The sequence below is a fragment of the Lepisma saccharinum genome, chromosome 7 (assembly GCF_977018435.1).
Source record: "Lepisma saccharinum chromosome 7, izLepSacc3.1, whole genome shotgun sequence".
NCBI classification, from domain to species: domain Eukaryota; kingdom Metazoa; phylum Arthropoda; class Insecta; order Zygentoma; family Lepismatidae; genus Lepisma; species Lepisma saccharinum.
In genome coordinates, this window is record NC_139235.1 from 28,352,712 (window position 1) to 28,373,089 (window position 20,378).

At 35.7% G+C, this 20,378-nt stretch overlaps 2 long non-coding RNA genes across 4 annotated transcripts in view; one reads left to right on the plus strand and one right to left on the minus strand.

Annotated features, from left to right (window-relative positions):
* The window catches only part of LOC145989781 (uncharacterized), a 543,271-nt gene that overhangs the window by 302,039 nt on the left and 220,854 nt on the right, over positions 1-20,378 (plus strand). The window lies entirely within an intron of this gene.
* LOC145990165 (uncharacterized) lies at positions 3,673-8,336 on the minus strand. Its single transcript, XR_014441940.1, has 3 exons — positions 8,234-8,336; positions 5,439-5,565; positions 3,673-3,840 (listed from the first exon to the last, which is right to left on the minus strand). It is a non-coding gene; the product is annotated as an uncharacterized LOC145990165 (long non-coding RNA).

Genomic DNA, 20,378 nt, shown 5'->3' on the forward strand with positions numbered 1-20,378 from the left:
CTCACATCAGTAATCGAGTCAAAACTGTTTCCACAAAATTTAGAAGGTTAAGATTATGCCGAAATTGAATTGACGTTTTGAATTCTATTTAATTCTAACAGTGATAGAAAAGAACTGTTCCACATGACACTCTTTGAATTGTATGGTCACATTGAAAAGAACATCTGACATATGCATGGTAGAATGGAGTAAAAGTACTTACCTCTTCCAACCTTCTCCTCTTTGAAGAAGACTCGTCCTGCGGCAAACTTCTCTTCATTGCAACTGCAAAATAGATTGACACAAGGCATGGTTGATATCTTACATAACTTTTTGAAAATCACAATTACAGTAAAAGAAATAAAATATATGTAATTATAATATAAACAATCTACAATCAATAGGGCCTCCCCGATGGCGCAGTGGGAGCGTCGTCGCCTTGTAATCAAGGGGTCCCGGGTTCGATATCCGGTGGAGGCACATAAAGATTGGGATCCCACTTTAAACTGTAGGCCCAGTCTAGATTATCCTTACTGTGCATAAAGTAGACTTAAAACACCAATTCAATCAATCAAATCTACAATCAATCAAAGATGATAAGTAAACTGTCTATTACCATAATTTTATGTTTGGTTTTTAAGAAATGAGAAGTTCAAGAACAAAAGACTACGATCAATTACTGTCAGACGCTAAGAAAATATGAAAATCTGTACGTAAAATATGGGGTGTCAGAATAATGCCTTCACTACAGCGATATCTATTGAACCGTGGAAACTGGAGGCTGTAACTGCATGTGGTGTTGGCAAGTTCAACATACATGTTTACTCTGTTGAAAAAATCCATATAAAATTGGATTTGCAGTGTGAATCAGGGGTGCCTACAGGGGGAATACATGGCGCGCCTGCGTGATGGGAATTTTTTTTGGGGGGACAAAATTTTATAGTTTAGCTACTAATTCTATATATTTTTCACACAAAAATATAGGATTCGTTTCGTTTGATTGACTTGTTATTGATTTTTAGTTATGGTTATTAGTTTTTCTTCCTACCTGTGGGTGATCGCGGCGATGGGACTGAAATGAAACACCACTTCTTATGCCTTTAGAATCGGTTTGAAAGGGGGAGTGTTTTGTTCGCATTAATACAAGGTTAATCAAGCAGACAAACTATTAAGAATAAGGTTGATCCAGTACGCTAACAATGGCAGTGGGCCTGAGCAGTTTTGCACGTTTTATGATAGCAAACAAAAGTGAGCCGTGCTTTTTCTTTTTCAGTTTTTTAATTACAACTGCAATGAAAGGATTCGAATTCCATGTGCATTCAATTGATGGTATCTCCGCCAGTGGTAAACTGTCCGGTGTTTCTTTGTGGTAGTTCCGAGTCGGCTCGGAGTCAAAACTTTCGACGTGCGGATTTCCGTTTTAGTGTTGGAAGATTTCAGGCTCGATTTGTTTCGCTTGTATGTGTTCCTGTTCTACGACTGACTGGATAATTGTAACATGCTGTCAGCTTTCGTTGTCTTAAAGTTTCGTATATCGAAAATTTAATTTTTTACAAAAATGAAATAAAATAATAGACATTCAAACAAAAATCAATTACTGCATGTGTATCCAATATATACAGGGTGTCATTTTAATGGCGCCCACGGACCACAGATTCGTATAGAGGACATCAAAACAAACAACTTTTCTCAGTAACATTTTTCTCGTTGGTGCGTCGATTCGACGCTACAGCCGTTCAAAAAAGACCGTTTCGCCGCCTGGATGCTGACAACCCAACACAACATTTGATCGTATCTGTGACGTCCTATCCTGCGGCGAAACAGCGCACGGCAGGGTTGCAAGGAACACACAATATTAGCTGTAAAACGAAGCGAGAAACGCGTCCAGCAGACTGAACATCATAACCAGCCAGAAGATCAGCAGTCATCTCACACTGTAAAAAGTTGACAGTAAAAAAAACGGTCTAAGACCGTCAATTCTCGCTGCCATCCAGATACCGTAAAAATTACGGTGACCGTAAATTTCTTTTTACGGATACCTGTATATTAAACGGTAATATACCGTAATTTTAACATGTTTGTTTTTTAAAAAATACGGCATAATGCCGTAATTTAAACAATAATTGGCTGTATTTAGATGGAATACTTTTTTGCATAATGTAAAAAATTATACTTTTTGGCCAGACTTAATGTCAAAAAGTTATTTTACATTACATATTGATGATTGATTTTGTTCTGCCATAGGTATAAAATTTCCAATTTCACTGCCAATGTATGTGCTTAAAACACTCCTTGGCAGCACAGTTCATAGTTTTCCACGATACTAAGGCATTTAGAGAGAATTTTACATTTGCACAACACACAATTGATTTACATACCCTTGCAGAGGTCGACAGTAGTTAGAAAGTAAAAATTACCTGTTTAACTAGAGGGAAATACTGACCTACGAATTACGTATTTGAGCCCCCTTCTGGCTTCTGTAGTGGACTGGTGAGCTAACTCCCATAAAGCTAGATGTGCCAGGTATGAAACCCAGTTCATACAGGAGTATCATTGTATTTATTATACCCATTCCATCATTTATAATCAATATCACATTTAACCCAATAATAACCAAAATAATAATTACAACTTATTAATTAAATAGCATTTCTATGGCATCCACCAACTCCATAACCAGCAATGACATACATTTTCATTGGACAAAATTAACATGTTCTTGAAGGCAATGTTTTAATTATTTTATTAGATACTTCCAGGCCCTCTGATGGCACAATTAAATTATTCTTACCTTGTGATCGAGTCCTGAGTTCAATACCCTGGTGGAGGCATAATGCAATGGTTTGGATTCCACTTCAAAACTGTAGGTCCAGCCCCAATTAGCCTATCTGAACATAAAGTGGACTTGAAACTATACCTCTCCCTTTACTACAATATGTATGTGTGCCCTAATGCATTGTAAGGATATGATACATTCACAAAGAAAAACAGTTATGAGGAAAAGGTGAAATATGTTTAAAATCCTTCCAAGCAAAAAACAAATTCTCAGTGTTTTCAGATATTCAGGAACCCTGTGAATAACATAATAGAAAGCAGAAAGGAAAACGTAGCCCTCAAACCTTAAAATTTCAATGTTTTAGCATTTATGGAAATACATTTCCATAATGAGACTACTTTGTTAGTACAATAATTATTATTACTTAAATTAGGAAATATTACAAAAATATCTGTAATTGAACTGAAAAAATTAATTTCACTTCAAGTTCCTCACAATGCAACAAGTAAATCACAAATTGCACTCATAAACACACACAATACTATAATAAGCCGAAGTTTTTCTGTAGGCAAATGATGAACAGATTCTCTCTCTCTTTGACCACATGAATTCTACAAAAGTCTGAGAAGTTCCTAGATCTGACTTTATTCTCATCTTCAGGGTAAAGGTAAAGAAGTAATTCTAGCCTGAAGATAGTGGCATTAGTCTCAAAAGCTCAGAAACAGTTGCAAAACCCACTTGATCGATAGCCCATGAGAATCAATTCAACATAAAAATTAGTAAATAAATAAGTAAAATAAGATAAAAAAAACTGGCTTTTACTGGCATTACTACCAATCTTCCATCCCTGCTAGTGGTGCAATCCTCTGAAATACTTTTCAGTTTTAAAAATGGAATTTTCAAATGAGATGTAATAATTCAAATAATATAAATAATTTATTCAAATCAACCAAGTACATAATTATAATTTACTTTTTATTTATTTTCACTTTACACTTGTTTCTTTGCATTTTGTCAAATAATTACTACATTGCACTTGTGCTTTTTTCTTCTTAACTTAGGACCCTTCTGCTGGATTAAATCACCTGGGAAGAAGAAATATACCATTAAGGAATTTGATACAAAACCAAATGCAATTGCAACAGCATAAATTTAAAATTTCATTAATTCTCAAGTAACAGAATAACATTGTCAAAGGTGTTCAGTGGTGCGTAAGTTCAGTAGTGGTTTCCCACTGATACAGTTCCCTCAAAAAATAAATACATATGTGGATTGTCACCATTCCATGAAGGCACATGGTTCCACATTCTCTACTGGCTACAGTGGAGATGATGTGATCAATACCATGTTTCAGCTGTCTCACCCCCTCCCTTCCCAGTTACCCATAGAGTAACTAATTTGAAAAAGTAACTATACTAACTTATCTACTAAGCCAGCCCTGGTTTATTTCAGTCCGTAGAGCAATGACATGGTATGCCAAAGAACTTGGTTTGTGTCCTGGTCAAGCCTGAATTTTCTTTGCAAAAATTTCTACGCAGTACACCACCTATGTGAACCATGACAATCCAGTTAGTTGGATGTCTTTACTGCCAAGAGACAATTGAAGTCTGCATTATGTCAGTTCAAAACAAGAAGAGAACTTCTTATGTACGTTTTTGCAAGTTTTCATTTTCAGTGTCATTACGAGTATTATTAAAGTGGTTAACAGAAAACAAAACTAAAATTCAAAAAAGCAATGAAACAAGAAATGGAGATACAATAACATGCTGTACTGTAGCCTGCATGTTGAAATGCAATCATGAAAATATGTATTCCATATTTGTTTTTATTTGTAAAATGCCACATATCATCATCATCATCAGCATTCCACCACGTTTTCCACATTTTTAGAGAAGTTTGCAGATTTCATCCATATATTTAATAGAAATATAATCCATAGTTAATGGAAACATGGTCTCCACTTAACGTTTCATGAAATTTAGTGTATAGCTGTGGTAAATTATGGTATCACAGCACTGGTGGGGCCCAACTTCCACATTGCGCTGTGCCTTCATGTCATGGTGCATGAGGGGCTTTACCTTACTTCCGTTCCGTGTGTGCCAAATCATATGGTAAACCCAGTACTGCATTCAGTGATTAAACCATTCATCTTTTAGATCTAAGATACAATACTAACATGAGAAATGACCAATATTATAATTAAATAATAAATGGTACTGTGGGATGCACAAGTATTGGGTCAGCAAATTGTCCATAACAATTTTCATTCATATTTCTCTTGCTTCTTTCGTGTTTTTAGGGACTGACCTTTTATGTATGCAAGTGCTGGTGTAGAAATTTTCAGCAGCTTGTTTGAAATTTTGTTTCATTTTTTAGGCTCTCATTTCGTAAAACAAGGGCAATAAACATGGCAATGGACAATTTACTTTGCAATTCTTATGCATCTCATTGTACAACAAACCACATCCATGCTGACAAGAAGACTCAAACTCTGAATGTTTGGTGATTAAAGTATGGGTCTAGCACTAAAACCACATTGCTCCTGACCCAACCACCTGTTTTATGCACTGAATTGATGTGAATATTTCAGGAGAATTAAAAATATTTTAACTACAAACTTGGAGCTTTTTAATTATTATGTGAAAGTTTGTGCAGTGTTCCATTCACACATGATACAACATACCTTTTGCCAAACTCCAATGTGTTGCATGCTTGAAATGGATACTGATATAGCATTCAGGAAGCCAAGCATTCTATCAATTCTTGCTCAATTGAAAGCATAATTTCCATGCATTCTATTAGGGACGATCCTGTAATAACAATAATAAATGTAAGAATCTCATTCAAAATAACAAATATATGAACAAACAACAAATAAAAAAACAACAACTTGCATTCAGTACACGGAAGGGTTATTTCAAAGAATGTCAGTTGGCCCACTTTTAAGGAAAGCCCACTCTGACCTTAAATAGTTACAGGAGTTTGTATTATAAATTGGCAGAATTTTTTTTTAAAAAAAGTAGGCCCTATGTGTTACTATCAATTCAAGTAATTGTTCAATTCCATGACCCACTCTCTCCACATACAGCCATTCGCATGGAAAGTAAAGGTAAGGGGATTGAATGATAGTTGCCAGAACACAAGATTGAAAACTTTCAATAACCTTTACCATGATTTATTTTATTTATCTTTCAAGCTAACTTCCAACCATTGAGTAAGTAACATTTCAAATTTCTTATAAAAAACTTATTGGATCCATTTCTAATGGGAGGAGGGGTGGGTATTTTGTTGCTTCAGGTTCTAGTTGAAAACATGAAAAGCAACTTACTTGTGGATCTTGTTCGAAAGAGGTTTCAATGCAGTTTCTAGGACCTCCACAGAAATTTCACAGCTCACTACCCATTGGCACAATTCTTGGCATATCTTTTACTTTCCAGACTTAAAATCAGAATTTCTCATAAAAACCTGTAATTAAATGAATTTTGAGCATGAAAACCATAAATTATTAACAATTTTGTACAGTTTTAAACTTAATGATAACAATTAAACCATAAATTACCTAAATCTAGTGTATTAAACTTATATTGTGTCATTGTTTTGATTACTGGAACTTTAAATCCAAATTTTGTCCAAAATTGTAATTCTTGCGAGAGAAAAAGGATTTTAAATCAGTCATAAGATACCTAATTACAGTTAAATTTGCATGAATGCTAATTGTTGCAGTCATGAACAGCTTAAACTTGAAGGGAAATACAAAATGACACCAAGAACTAACATCTTTCATGTCAGTACCACTCAGTTTTTATGTAAAAGTGTCATTCTTGGAAAATGCCGCAAAACCGAAGGAATTTTGAATTATTACAAAAATTTTGCTTTTACTTCACATTATTTGCTTAGAACTAGCAGAAGGATTTTAAGTGGATGCTCAATATGTTATGGAACATCCAAGTAGTCAATATTAGTGAAAATCAGTGTTGCCATCTTATTTTTTTAGAAAATTCCTCAGTGTTCCACAGATAAAAATTTATTTCTAAGTTTCAATTTTGTTTTCACATACAAAGTTAAATATAACACCTCCAACTTGTGTAAATGTACACTATTATAATTACTTATAAATGTGTATTTTTAACCATTCACTTGACTTTTGTCAAAGCTATGTAATTCTACTTACCTAAATACAAAATTATGAATAAAATTAACAATATTGGGAGACCAGTTCTTCATTTATAAATCTCCCATGGGATTAAATACTTCTCAACAGATAACCTTAGCTAGATCAAAATATCTTTACTCTGATGGGGTCTAGAACCCAATATTGAATTTTACTATAATTTTGGGACTTTCAGATAAATTTCGGCTAATTTGCATGATTTGTTTTTCAGTGTACAGGATAGGTGAAGGAAGGGGACAATTGAAGCACACCGTGTCATTTTTTCCCGTAAAGCTTTTAAACCCTTCCCTGGAATTATTTATGTGTGGAGGTTCAGGATTAGCAGTATCATTCAGTCACTACTGATGAAATCCATACAATTTCAGCCAGTACTTTTAGGCTGTTATGCCAGATGAATAGTTAGGTACCCTTGACTTTCTGTACCACCAAGTGAAAGTGTTTGCATTTTTTATAAAGATTAAGTTGTTTATGTAGCTTTTCTGCTGTTTTTAGCTCAGGGAAATGAGTTATGGTGAAGTAAAGTACCTAGTTTCCTTAGCCTGAAGCAGGAAAGCTCGAAGGCTTCGTGCAAGTGCACCCAAAATATTAATAATAAAAGTCAATAATTGAAAATAAATATTAATTTTACATTTTAAATGTATTATAAAATAAGGTAAATCAAACACGAAGGACTGAAAACTCACAAAACCAAAATAGAAGTGTAACTATTGTTAGTAGTGCTAAGTTTGGTGACGTTATCATTTGCACGTATTTTAAGCTATTTGAATATGCATACACCAATTTTGACCAATAAAAAGTTGCGAAAGTACTCCGAGATAGGAGGTTTTTAATTTACGTGAGCTGTGGTTTGGAATCAAATATCGCGGTTGTTTGTGCTTTCCGCGCTTTGAAGCACATTCTATGTTACATAAAACATCAAAACCTGTCAAGTAAGAAAAAATTGTACCTCAGAGTCTGTGTTACTAAACATTTCTACCATCCGTAACTCGGCTATTGCAAGTTTCTGCTTTCAAAAATTTCTGAGTACTACTTGTAAACAACAGACACGCACTTCATATATCGTTTGTATACTACCTAATGAAAGTGACCGGTATTTGCAATGTGGTACATGTGATAAAGACATCGATGAATTTATATCTTCCACTAAACAGGCAAATTGAATAAATGCACGTGGTTATTGGCTTCGTTGCATAGTACAGCTACAGCGCTGTAGTACAGCAGTATAATAATAATAATATAGCACTAATAAACTGTGTTACAATGAATTTTCATTCCATTATGTTAAAAAATAAAAACATTATACGTACCTTGAGTTATGTAGATTTACTTTCCACGCAGGCATTCGAAGCACAACCATCGATAAAGAAGCACAACACAGCAACAAAAACATACGCTTCGGCCATGTTGGCCTGTGAAAGTTGACGAGCGACACAAATGCGCATGCGCGGCTTGGTCTAAAACGGTATGGAAGTATTTTCGAATCCACGGTCGTGTCCGTAAAATTTTTACGGTAGGATGTAGTAAATTTCACGGTAACTTCTAACAGTGCAGGAAAAGGGCAAAGTGAACCAACGATATGAGAAATTTAAAAAAAAACGTATTCAAAATGTCACTGTCGGATTTTGTCTCAGCCTACATATCAAATATCAACAACAATAAATTTTATTGGTCTTACAGCTTACACGTGGCTGTTGACACCCAACTACAATACATGTCAAATATTTGCAAATCTCGTTGCAAGGTTGATATCTACAGGTTTGTGACCAGATGCCTTGCGGTACTTTTGAGCTGATAACAGAAGCAGAGCGTATAGAAGGAATAGTGTGTGCACTCCCTGAGTTGCCGTGGTCCACCGCCTAGATGGCAGTGGTGACGTTTGAGACTGCGCGGAAGATGCTCGCGTTGCTTACATAGCTAACTACATAAGAAACAAAAATGCATGTTACTTACGTTTGGAGAAGAGCTCAGCAGCTGGATAGTTTGAAGAATTTCGGAGATGATTTTGCTGTGTTCGAGGCACTTAATTCCTTTCTTATCTCCTTGGTGCGGAAGAAAAATCGACATTTCAGATAGTGAAATACGAGTTTAGATAGCGTACGCAGCACATGATCTTCACAGCATCCTAATTGCGAAGTTTTTACAGCAATTATATTTAAATTGTCCAAACACTCAAAAAATATATCACCCCATAAACTATTAGCACATGATAATTTCTCTGCAACAACATCTTCCACTCGTAACAGCACATCATAAACACTTTTCGATGCATAGGTAAGGTATTTACAGCCGTCACCCGAACCATAGTCTTGGACAGGGTCGCCGACTTGTCAAAATTATTGGGGGGGGGGGGGGGGGGCTCTGATCACTGAAATAAATGAATGAATGAATCACTCTCCCTTTTTTAAGTTTTGGCCTCAGTGTTCGGAATCTCATAAAAGCCCATGAATTTCTCAAAAATATCAATTTTAACAATACTCATAATTACATACTTAGTATATAATAATAAGTCATGTGTTTTGCTGTCTCTGGTCATAGCCCCCCCCCCCCCCAAAGTTGATGGTTTAGCGGTCTCAGCCTCCCAAAGTTGATGGTCTAGAACATTTCAAATGTGAATTTAAAGTTAAGTTCATGGGGCACAATTAAGCCCCATGGAGTCGGCGCCTATGGTCTTGGATTAGCGTAAGTGAGGCAGGTACGTTAGTTGGTTCCCCGTGCAGAAAAGTTGTACACAGTTTACAATGCGTCACTTTTGAAATATACCGCACTGTGTATCCTGCCAAATGATACACCAAGTATTCTTTACCAACACTTTGTTCATTTAAGTACGGTATGTTGCTTTCCCAGTCCGGTATTTGAATTTCACCTTCAACAATGGAAATTTTTCCCCTTATTTTATTTTCAGGTTGCTTCTTCACCGAAAGATTTTTATTTTCGGTTGCTCTTGCCAGAGTTCGCATTTCATTAACAAAAGACGTCAGAGGACACTGTATTCACAGTTTCCGCCCGAAAATAAAGCAATTTTTGCTGGTACGTAAATTGATTGCACATATGTAAGTGCAGAAAATCCACAGTGGAGGGATGATCACCACAAGTGAACGACCGCAATATACCAAAATGGTGTTCTAGAGGATCTTGATTAAATTTTCCTGTCAAAACGTACTTGTAATTGTTCTTCCACAAATATTCGGACACTTCTAAAGTACTTTCTAAAGTCACTCTTAAGGACTCTAGCGTTTTTTTTCTGAAGCGAAGGAATTTCGATTATCTCTAAGGACAGCATTCCATTTTATTAAAGTTGTATGTGCTTCTGATCCTTTATATATTGCCTGTGCAGGAGTCATATCCAGATCTACAGCCGGGTACGAAACACGTAGGCATCTTGTAGTTTTCGCTCGCTGCTGTCTCAAACACAATAATGCGTTGAACACAACACAAACTAGTCACAACGGATCAATCACAAATCTAACGACACTAAACTGAATAACGTAACAACGTTGTCATTAATAAAAGGACACAATGTTATTCTAGCACAACACAACACAACGCTCTACATAATGCGCGGCCGCACTGCAAGCAGAAGACGCTCGTCGCAAGCGAAGGTGATGCCAGTGTTTCGGTGGGGCACCGCTCTATTCACTTGGCTTACGGGAAGAAACCGAAGTGCGCACACTTCCTCTTCTATACGCTCTGACAGAAGTATCCGAATTTCACGTTGTTACATTACGGCTAAAACAAGTACAACCACAGTAACAATTTAATGATGAATCAGTAGCGAATATACTGTCCATTTCACAGTTGCAAACTATTACATGTGTATCCGGTGCATAGATAAACACAGTCGTCGGAGAGCTTGTATTACTACTGCTTATATCCCTGTATTTTCAGCCAATTTTGCCACTTGCGTCATAATGCTCTGAATATACATTATATTATGTATTGCTTACCTTTGGAATTTTGAGTTCTTTCATTCTATTTTGTCATCTGTTCAATGTGTCACAGACAAATAGTATCAGAAGGGCGAAGTGGATAGACTAAATTGTAAATGCTAACTTGGTAACTACATTTGCAAATATTTGACATGTAAGCTGAGATAAAATTCGATATGACCACTTCCACTTGAATTCTATTATCTTTCTACTATTTTTCGTATCGTTTGTTGACTTCCTGTTATGTTACAGAACGTGCTTTCTCGTTTTGTTTTACAGTACATAATGTGGCTGATTGTAGCTATGGCATTTTCCACAGAATATGTGTGTTCCTGGCAACCCTGGAACGCATCGCTTCACGACGGGATATGACGTCACAAATGCAATCAAATGATGTGTGTGGTTGCCAGCATTCTGGCGGCAAAATGGGCTATTTTGAACGACTGGTGCTCCGAAATGAAGCACTGACGAGAAAAATGTTACGGAGAAAAGTTGTTTGTTTTGATGTCCCCTATACGTTTCCGTGGTCCGTGGGCGCCATTAGAATGAGATCCTGTATATAGCCCCAATCCCACCACTCACTCACTCACTGACATAAATATCCTCACTGAAGGAAACCCCGAAGGCGAAAAATGACCGATTACGACCATCCATGAAATTGTCCCAAAAGCCAGAGAAAATTCAAAAATCTGTCATTTGGCCCTTCTTTAAGGTGAAATGCCCTTCTTTCATGTCCTTAGCAACCGTTTCAGGGCATTTTTTGCCGCACACATTGTTTCCTTCAATTCTTAATTGTCTAGCTACATTATGTTTCTCACAGATCACACACAGATGAATGAACACCTGGTTTTGAAAAGGTGCCTGAAACAAGGGTGATATCTAGATGAGAAGAAGATTCAGTCCAGATACAATTACGTATATATTGATATACTCAATGCGAAAATATCTACATCGTGGTTGTTTCAACTAAATGTTTAGAGGTATAATTACAAACAATTCTTTAGAGCTTGCCGTGCTTGTTGTTGACCATAGAAACTTACGTTGCTAGGGAACTTAAATAAATTTTATTTTCAACCCGAAAACTACTGTAAGTGAATTATGCTAGACTTTTCGAATTTCAAAATATAAGCGTCAGAATTTATTACAGAGGAGAGGTAGAAATTTGAAGGGAATGACGGAAAACAATTATTTTTCAATTACGTTTAAAAATGCGAAAATGACAAGAGACATAAAATATTGCTATTCCGATTTAGTGTCGCTATTAAATTCGTTTATACAAAACATCCAACTATCTTGAAATTGTTATTACTTACTTAGTTTATTATTAAGAAAATAGACAATATTTGTACCATATTAGAGCCCATACACACATAATATTACGTTGAAAACTTTTCAAATAAGCGAACCAAGTCGGCGAGAACACGAGACGCTCGCTTAGCCTTTTTCAAAGGGTGAAAAAACCCGTTTCATACTCCCTATCAACGTCTGTTTCCGTCCAGGGGCTAGAAATCCTCCATTTTTCCCTCATGGCTTTTACAACTTCTACATACAATAATTAAATTTGAAATGTATATACCTTCTTCAAATATTTTTTTCTAATTGCAAACGAAATTAGAAAATAGTTAATCTTGATATTTAAAATATCAACAAATCTCCTGCATAGGTTTCGATTTTTTTGACTCGCACTGATTAATGTACGCGCGGATGTTGCAATGCTAGATTAAAAATGTACACGGTCATATTCGAATAAGGCGACACATGGTGCCCAAGAAAATAATAACAATTAAAATAACTTGCACTTTGTATCTTTCGGTGTTTACTTGAGAGTTTTTAGTGCCTTCGAACATTTTTATTATCCTCGAGATAATCACCACCACATATGATTAAATTCCTAGTTAGAAAACATGCATCAGACAAGAGTGACATCTACATAAGAAGATTTAGTCCAGAGACAACATAAACAGTCCTGTATAACTTTCTTAATTAGTACTCAAAATTCGATACATCATGGTTATTTTAATGAAATGTTTTAGACATGTAACACTGTCGTGTTAGCCATGCCTGTAATTGAACATGGAAACAGACGTTGAAAATGGTACCTTAATGTCATATTTTTCCAAGTGACGTCACGTAAAATATGACTCGTATCAACTATCCATACCTTACCGAAAATAAATAAATCTGGGGAATTGACTAACTAACTAACTAACTAACTCCCTAGCCTTCTTAAACCCGAAGATTCATGTCTGCAGCAACACAGGCCTTCCATCTTTCCCTATCTTGAGCAAGTTCTATATACTCTTTTCCATCCCTACCGATTTCCCTTAGGTCCATCTCAACGTTGTCCCTCCATCTTCGTCTTGGCCTTCCTACAGGTCTCTTACCATCAGGTTTCCCAACAAGAATCCTGTAAACTCCTCTTTCCTCTCCCATTCGTGCCACATGGCCTGCCCACCTAAGTCTTCTTGATTTAATTATTCTAATAATATCTGGACATGAATACAAATTATGTAGTTCTAAATTATGTAACCTTCTCCACTCACCTGTGTCCTCATCCCTTTTAGGTCCAAATATTTTCCTACGGATCTTATTTTCAAATACTCTCAATTTATGTTCCTCTTTCAATGTAAGGGACCAAGTTTCACATCCATATAATACTACAGGCAAAATTACTGTTTTGTATATTTTAACTTTTAGTTTCTTAGATATTAAACGAGAAGACAAAAGTTTATGAAGAGAGAAGTAACATGCATTTCCTGAATTAAGCCTACTTTTTATTTCCTCTTTAATATAATTTTCATTTGTTAATATTACTCCTAAGTATTTGAATTTGGAAACTGGTTCAAACGAGTTGTTATCAATAATTAGATTTTGATTATTACCTAACACTTGGTTTCGGCCTGTAAGCATATATTTAGTTTTCTCTTTGTTAACTTCCAAACCTATCTCTTTAGCAGTTTTGAAAAATAGTTTAGCATTATTCTTAATTGTATTCACATCATCCCCCAGTAAGTCTACATCATCTGCATATGCTAACAACTGAGTCATACCATTTAATTTTAGTCCTTCTTTAGTTTCTTTTACCTTCCTAACAGCATATTCTAAGGAAAAATTAAAGAGCAATGGAGATAATGCATCTCCTTGTTTTAAGCCATCATGAATTGTAAATTTGTCAGACATATTAATACCCACACGAATTTTACTTTCTGTTTCACTGGTGCATATTTTTATCATACTAACAAGCTTCTTAGGTATTCCAAACTCTACTAATATATTATATAATTTATCTCTTTTGACCGAATCATATGCTTTTTTTTAAATCAATGAATAGCTGATGGACATTTTGATTATAATTCCACTTTTTTTCAAGTGTCTGTCTGATGTGAAAAATTTGATCTGTAGTTGATCTGTTGCGTTTAAATCCACATTGATAATCACCTATAATTTCATTAGCATATGGGGTTAGTCTTGTTAAAAGAATGTTAGATAATATTTTATATGTTGTTGAGAGTAGAGAAATTCCACGGTAATTATTGCAGTTCATTTTATCACCTTTCTTAAACACAGGAACAATTATGGATTCTTTCCACTGTTAAGGGATTTCTTCTTTATTCCCTATTAAACAAATTAATTTATGAATTTGACATATTAATGAATTTCCACCATATTTAATTAACTCAGCTGGTATTAAATCAATGGCAGGTGCTTTGTTATTCTTTAGCCTTTTAATAGCATCTTTAACTTCAGTCAAGTTAGGTTCTGGAACTAAAGGTTCTGCTGTGTGGACTTCATTTACTTCTGATTTATCTCCTACATGGACATTTAAAAGGTCATTAAAGTAGTTCTTCCATCTATTTAGAATATCGCTTGGGTCAGCTAGAAAATCACCGTCTTTATCTTTTATCAAGTTTACTTTAGGTTGCCACCCGTTTCTAAACTCATTTACACCTTTATATAAATCTCTGATATTTTTATTTTTGCTGTTTGTTTCAATTTCGTTAATTTTGCTTTTCAAGTAATCTCTTTTTTTACTTCTAAACGTGCGGTTAACTTCTCGCTTTATTCTATTATAATTGTTTCGACTTGTATCATCAGAGTTATTTAACCACCTAAGTCTAGCCTGATTTCTTATTTCTATTAGATTATGACATTCATTATCAAACCATGGCTTACTTTTTCTCGGTTTATGGTATCCTATACTTTCTTTAGCTGCTGATTCTATTGCATTACGTATGTGCTCCCAATTCTTATTTACGTCTGTTTCATTTATATTTTCATCATCATTTAAATCCTCCAAAACATCAAATCTATTTGACAGTTTAATTTGGTAATCTTTCTTAATTCTTTCATCAGTAAACTTTCCTGTATCAAATTTTAGAACTTTTAGATTTTGTTGCTTATGATTTATCACTGAGAGTCTTTCTCTTAATTTAGCAATTACTAAATAATGGTCATTGGCACAGTCAGCACCTCTATGTGTACGAACGTCAATTATGCTAGTATGCCTTCTCTTATCAATGAGAATATGATCTATCTGATTATGAGTTTTACCATCTGGAGAAGAAAAGGTATATTTATGGATATCTTTATGTTTAAAAGTGGTACTTTTCACAATTAAATTCTTTGAGGTTGCAAAAGTAATCAATCTTATACCATTATCATTACTTAATTCATGAAGACTTTCTTTACCAATCGTGGGTTTAAATGTCTCTTCTTTGCCAATCTGTGCATTACAGTCACCTAACAGAATTTTCATATCATACTGAGAAAATTTATCAAAGACCTGTTCTAACTCTGTATAAAAATCATCTTTAGTATTATCATCTTTATCTTCCGTTGGTGCATGTATGTTTATTAAAATAATTTTACACCACCTACCCTGTAAAACTGCATATGATATCCTATCATTAATAAATTCTACTGTTTTAAGAGCTGAGATAATTCTATTATTTATGAAAAAGCCTGTTCCAAAATTATGATTTTCAGTACCACCATAGAAAAAAGCATAATTTTTAGTTTTACAATTCCCTTCTCCTGGCCACCTAACTTCCTGGACAGCTACTACATCTAATTTATACTTAACTATCTCATTAACTGTACACTGAAATGCCCCAGGCCGGTAAAGGCTCAGAACATTCCAGGTGCCTAATTTAATATCCTTATTCCTAACGTAGATCTTATCCTTAGTCCAGGGACCTCCCAAAGTAGTCCCCACCCGGAGATCCGAACGGGGGACTATTTTACCTCCGGAATATTTTACCTTGGGAACATCCATGACCTTATATTGCTGTTTCTTGACATTTTTTTTTTTACAGTGCAGAGTTGTCAGCTCTACGCCTAACCCCCAATATGAATGGAGGAACTACTACACAAGACAAACACAAACACATTAGACAGCACAATTACTACACAAGACGAACACAAACACATTAGACAGCACAACTACTACACAAGACACACACAAACACATCACAACTATAACACAATATAAACACAAACAAACCACAACTACTACACAATATAAACATAAACTACACACCACAACTACTACACAAGATAAACACAAACACACTAGACAGCACAACTACTACACAAGACAATCCCAACCACACTAGACAGCACACCTACTACACAAGACAAACCCACATACAAGCACACCACAACTACTACAAAAGACAACTTACTTAACCAAACAATAGACATATCGCTTATTGGTACGGGAATTTACTAATTTACTGCATGAAAGAGTATTCTTGAGATTAGAGTACTACAAGCAACATTAGCATTTCTAAACAAAGAACCAACCTCGAAACTTCTTGATGTGTAATGAATTAGTGTTGAATCAATTAATAAGATATTGCACAATACATTCTCGAAACTACAAAAATTCATTCCATAAACCAGGCAGGGAAAGGAAATTAACCCATTTCATTAACCGAACATAAGCATCTACAAGTGATATGCTTGCTGCTCCTTCACGCGAAATACGCATTCGCCTTTATTGCACAGCAATACACTATTTTCTACAGGACAATATATCTCCAGCTCTAAGTAAATTTTGGACAGGTCAACACAATTCATTGTACAAATATTTTTCCTGTAGCATTTAAGGTTTTTTAAATAGCAAATTCAATACAGTAATTAATATTTTATTTGAAGTATTATATTATCAATATTTTAGCCACAAAACATGTATTTCTACTTTTATTGGTTGTGGATAGGTCACTGTAATAAAGACTGTTTTTCAATTGTTCTTGACTGTCACAGACAGACAGACAGATAATCAGATTGGGGTCCTTTAGATCATGTTAGGTTAGTATTAGGTAGATGTTCCTGTTTCTATCTTCAGTTGTTTCTGAGAAATAGAAATAGATATGTATACTTTGGCTTTGATTGTTGACTAGGACAGGTTTGGCTATGCAAGGTTTTTGATTTCAACTTTGACAGAACTGGAGGCATTGTGGAATTTAACGTTCATTAACAAACACACACTTTCACATACACACACGCAATTAACGCACACAACGTCAAACCGATCAAATACTTAGTATGAAATAAAAAATATATATATTTTTTTGCATTATGTTTCGTAGAGGCATATTTCACCATAGTACAAAATCTATGTGGTGTATTCCATTCCTTCACACTGACATTAGGCTATAGACAACAAATAATACCTTAAAGTATTATTAATCCTAGAACACTAGCACGTTCCCATACTACAGTGTAACCTAGAACACTAGCATGTTCCCATATTACAGTGTAACTAGCACTACATAAATTTTACTTACATGAAGCAATCTATTTTCAACACAACCTCTACATCATGAAAACAAAGTGACGATTCCTTTTGAACATCAACTTGTGTATATTCCTTATATTGAGGTTATATTCTTTATTTTTAAACTGTGGATAAAGTGCCGATTAGTCCATCTGTGCATAAAATGAATTTAAAACTAACTTTGTTTCATGAAAATGATCGGTCAAAGATAATTTCAGGAAAAGTAAAGTTGTGCACTTTCTTTTAAATGTAGTACCATATCGTTCACGTGTATTGAGATAAGCACGATAAGTTGAAAATATGTTGAAAACTGTTACAAATGTGTGCATAGTGCAAACGCATACGTTGACTGATAAACATACCTTCATTTTCTTTGTGAACTTACTTTGAGATGGTACATCAACCGCACAAGTTACATTATGTAAAGACACTGTGCGAATTAAGATTTTTGCTTGGGGGGGGGGGGAGGTGGATGCCCACTCGTAGCGTATTGGATATTTCTTTTTGCGAAGTAGTTTTTTTTTTCGGTATGTTACCAGTCAGTAAACTAATTTATTGCCTTGCTTGTATATATACATTCTAAGGAAACCCAAACTTGTACACTCCGACCCCCATGGCGGAGTGGTTAGAACATCGTGCTACAACTCCAGGGGTCCCAGGTTCGAATCCTGGCCTGGGCATGGATATTTGACCCCCTCCCCCCGGACACAGTGTTTTCACCCAATCACAGCTTGGGGACTTGATTCTACACATGTAGCTATGCCTTGACGAGTTACAGAATTACGACCCGCCTATTATGAGGATAATAACGTTTTTGATACTATTACTACTACCACCACCACTATAATAATAATAATTATTATTATTATTATTATTATTATTGGCACGTTTATCCTGGTCCTCTCCCCCCTCCTCTGGTTGAGCCTCTGATCGGTGGCGCTGCTTATTGAGTTGATTGTCAACAAGGTGCCAATCAAATTTCCTTCCTGGCAAGGGTCGTTCCTGCCTGGCAAGGGGCGTTCCTTCCTGCAAGTGTTGCCATATATGAATCGAAACTTTGTTAGCATAATTAGATTCTTCAGCCTGAGTGCCAACAGACATATTGTACGGAAGAAAGTTGCAGTGGAAAATTACCTTCTTACATACGAAGAAACCTGTAAAACATCCACAAATATTTACGCGGAGGTGGTCCCTCTGATAAAACATCAAAGTTATTCGAACGAACTGTGTAAAACATTGGTATACTGTACTCCAAAAACTAAACCAGTTCTGCAAACACAAGAAAAATGCCTCGTTAAGCAAAGTAATCAATGTGCCTTTGTTAAGTTGGTAAGTTCAGCATGGCACTATATTTTCAATAATTCTCATGGAATTTTGTTGAATGTCAACGACTCCTTACCATAAGAACATTATAATTCTTTAGATGTTGAACTACAGAAATCTGTGCAATCATACAAATCTTTCCAGCGGCTTATCGAGAGTGTTGACTATCGTTCTTGCCTCAATAAAGTAAACATGTTGCGCGAGACAAATTCATATCAACCAAAAATGGCTATAAATAAATAAATTTATCTTAAAATGGCAAAAAATATGCATTTACTTGTGTTTCAATTTTCGATTTTTCGAAACGTTTGTTAAGAAGAATTCTAAAAATCGGTCATCACGAAGTCGAGAAAAATAACATACGTTTGTATGACAAGAAATCATATCGTACAAATAATTACTATAACATGTTGCGTGTTTTATGCTAGCTCAATAGTAGAATATCTACATAGGCATACCGGCATCATTATACTCATTTCAGTGTGTGTTGCGCTCTGATTCGGGACTGCTTGTAACTGTTTGCATATACAGTCATTCTGCAATCTGGTCACAAACTACTCGAGTTGGAAACATTGTTTGGACGCAACGGCGACACCCAACCCAGCCTGTTGATGATCTGCGAGGGGTGGATGGAAAGGCCACTTCCTGAAATTTCCTAGAAACATCGAAGTCTCGGTTACTACGTTGACATCCACTAAAGCTTTGAGACGCGGAGAAACGAGGCAACAGAACTTATGTTGTCTGCTTCTACTAAATCCAATGGAGTAACGCTGATTTGGGAGGGTACGATATCCACTCCCTTCTCGCCGCTTAGCTACGTCACGGCAAATCACGTCACATCTGTTCCGTACTCATCCGCGAGTCAAACCATTCATGTTGTTTTCTCGCTGTGGTTGAAGTGCAGTCAGTGGTGATAGAGTTATCCAAAGCAGTGTTGCCAACCTCCCGATAAGAAAAAACTCTGTTTAATCTGTGAAATTATGCCATTCTGAAACCGCGCTAAATCCGGACGCGGGGAACTCCTTTATGGTGGTGATCCGCTGTTGCCGCGTTTCCCTACGAAGGAACTCTCGGTCAAAAAACCAATTAGGACTAGTGGTTTTAAAAGAACCAATAACGTTAAAAATTCCCCTCCCCAAAGCAGCCAGTAGGAAAACAGGACTTTGACAAAATAACCGTTCTGCCCTGTGATTGCACACCGGTTGCTACGCCATCCCGGGAATAAATGCTGATAAATTGTGCTAGAATCTATACAATTATAATAATGAATTACTCCCTCTGTCCCATAATTATAGTCCGGTATGCCAAAATGGTAGTACAGGAATTGCAGACGAAGAGGCAGATGGAAAGCACATGGATGAGGAGAGGCACAGTACATCAGTCTTCAAGATTGTGAAGAGGAACAACGTGACCTTATCACAA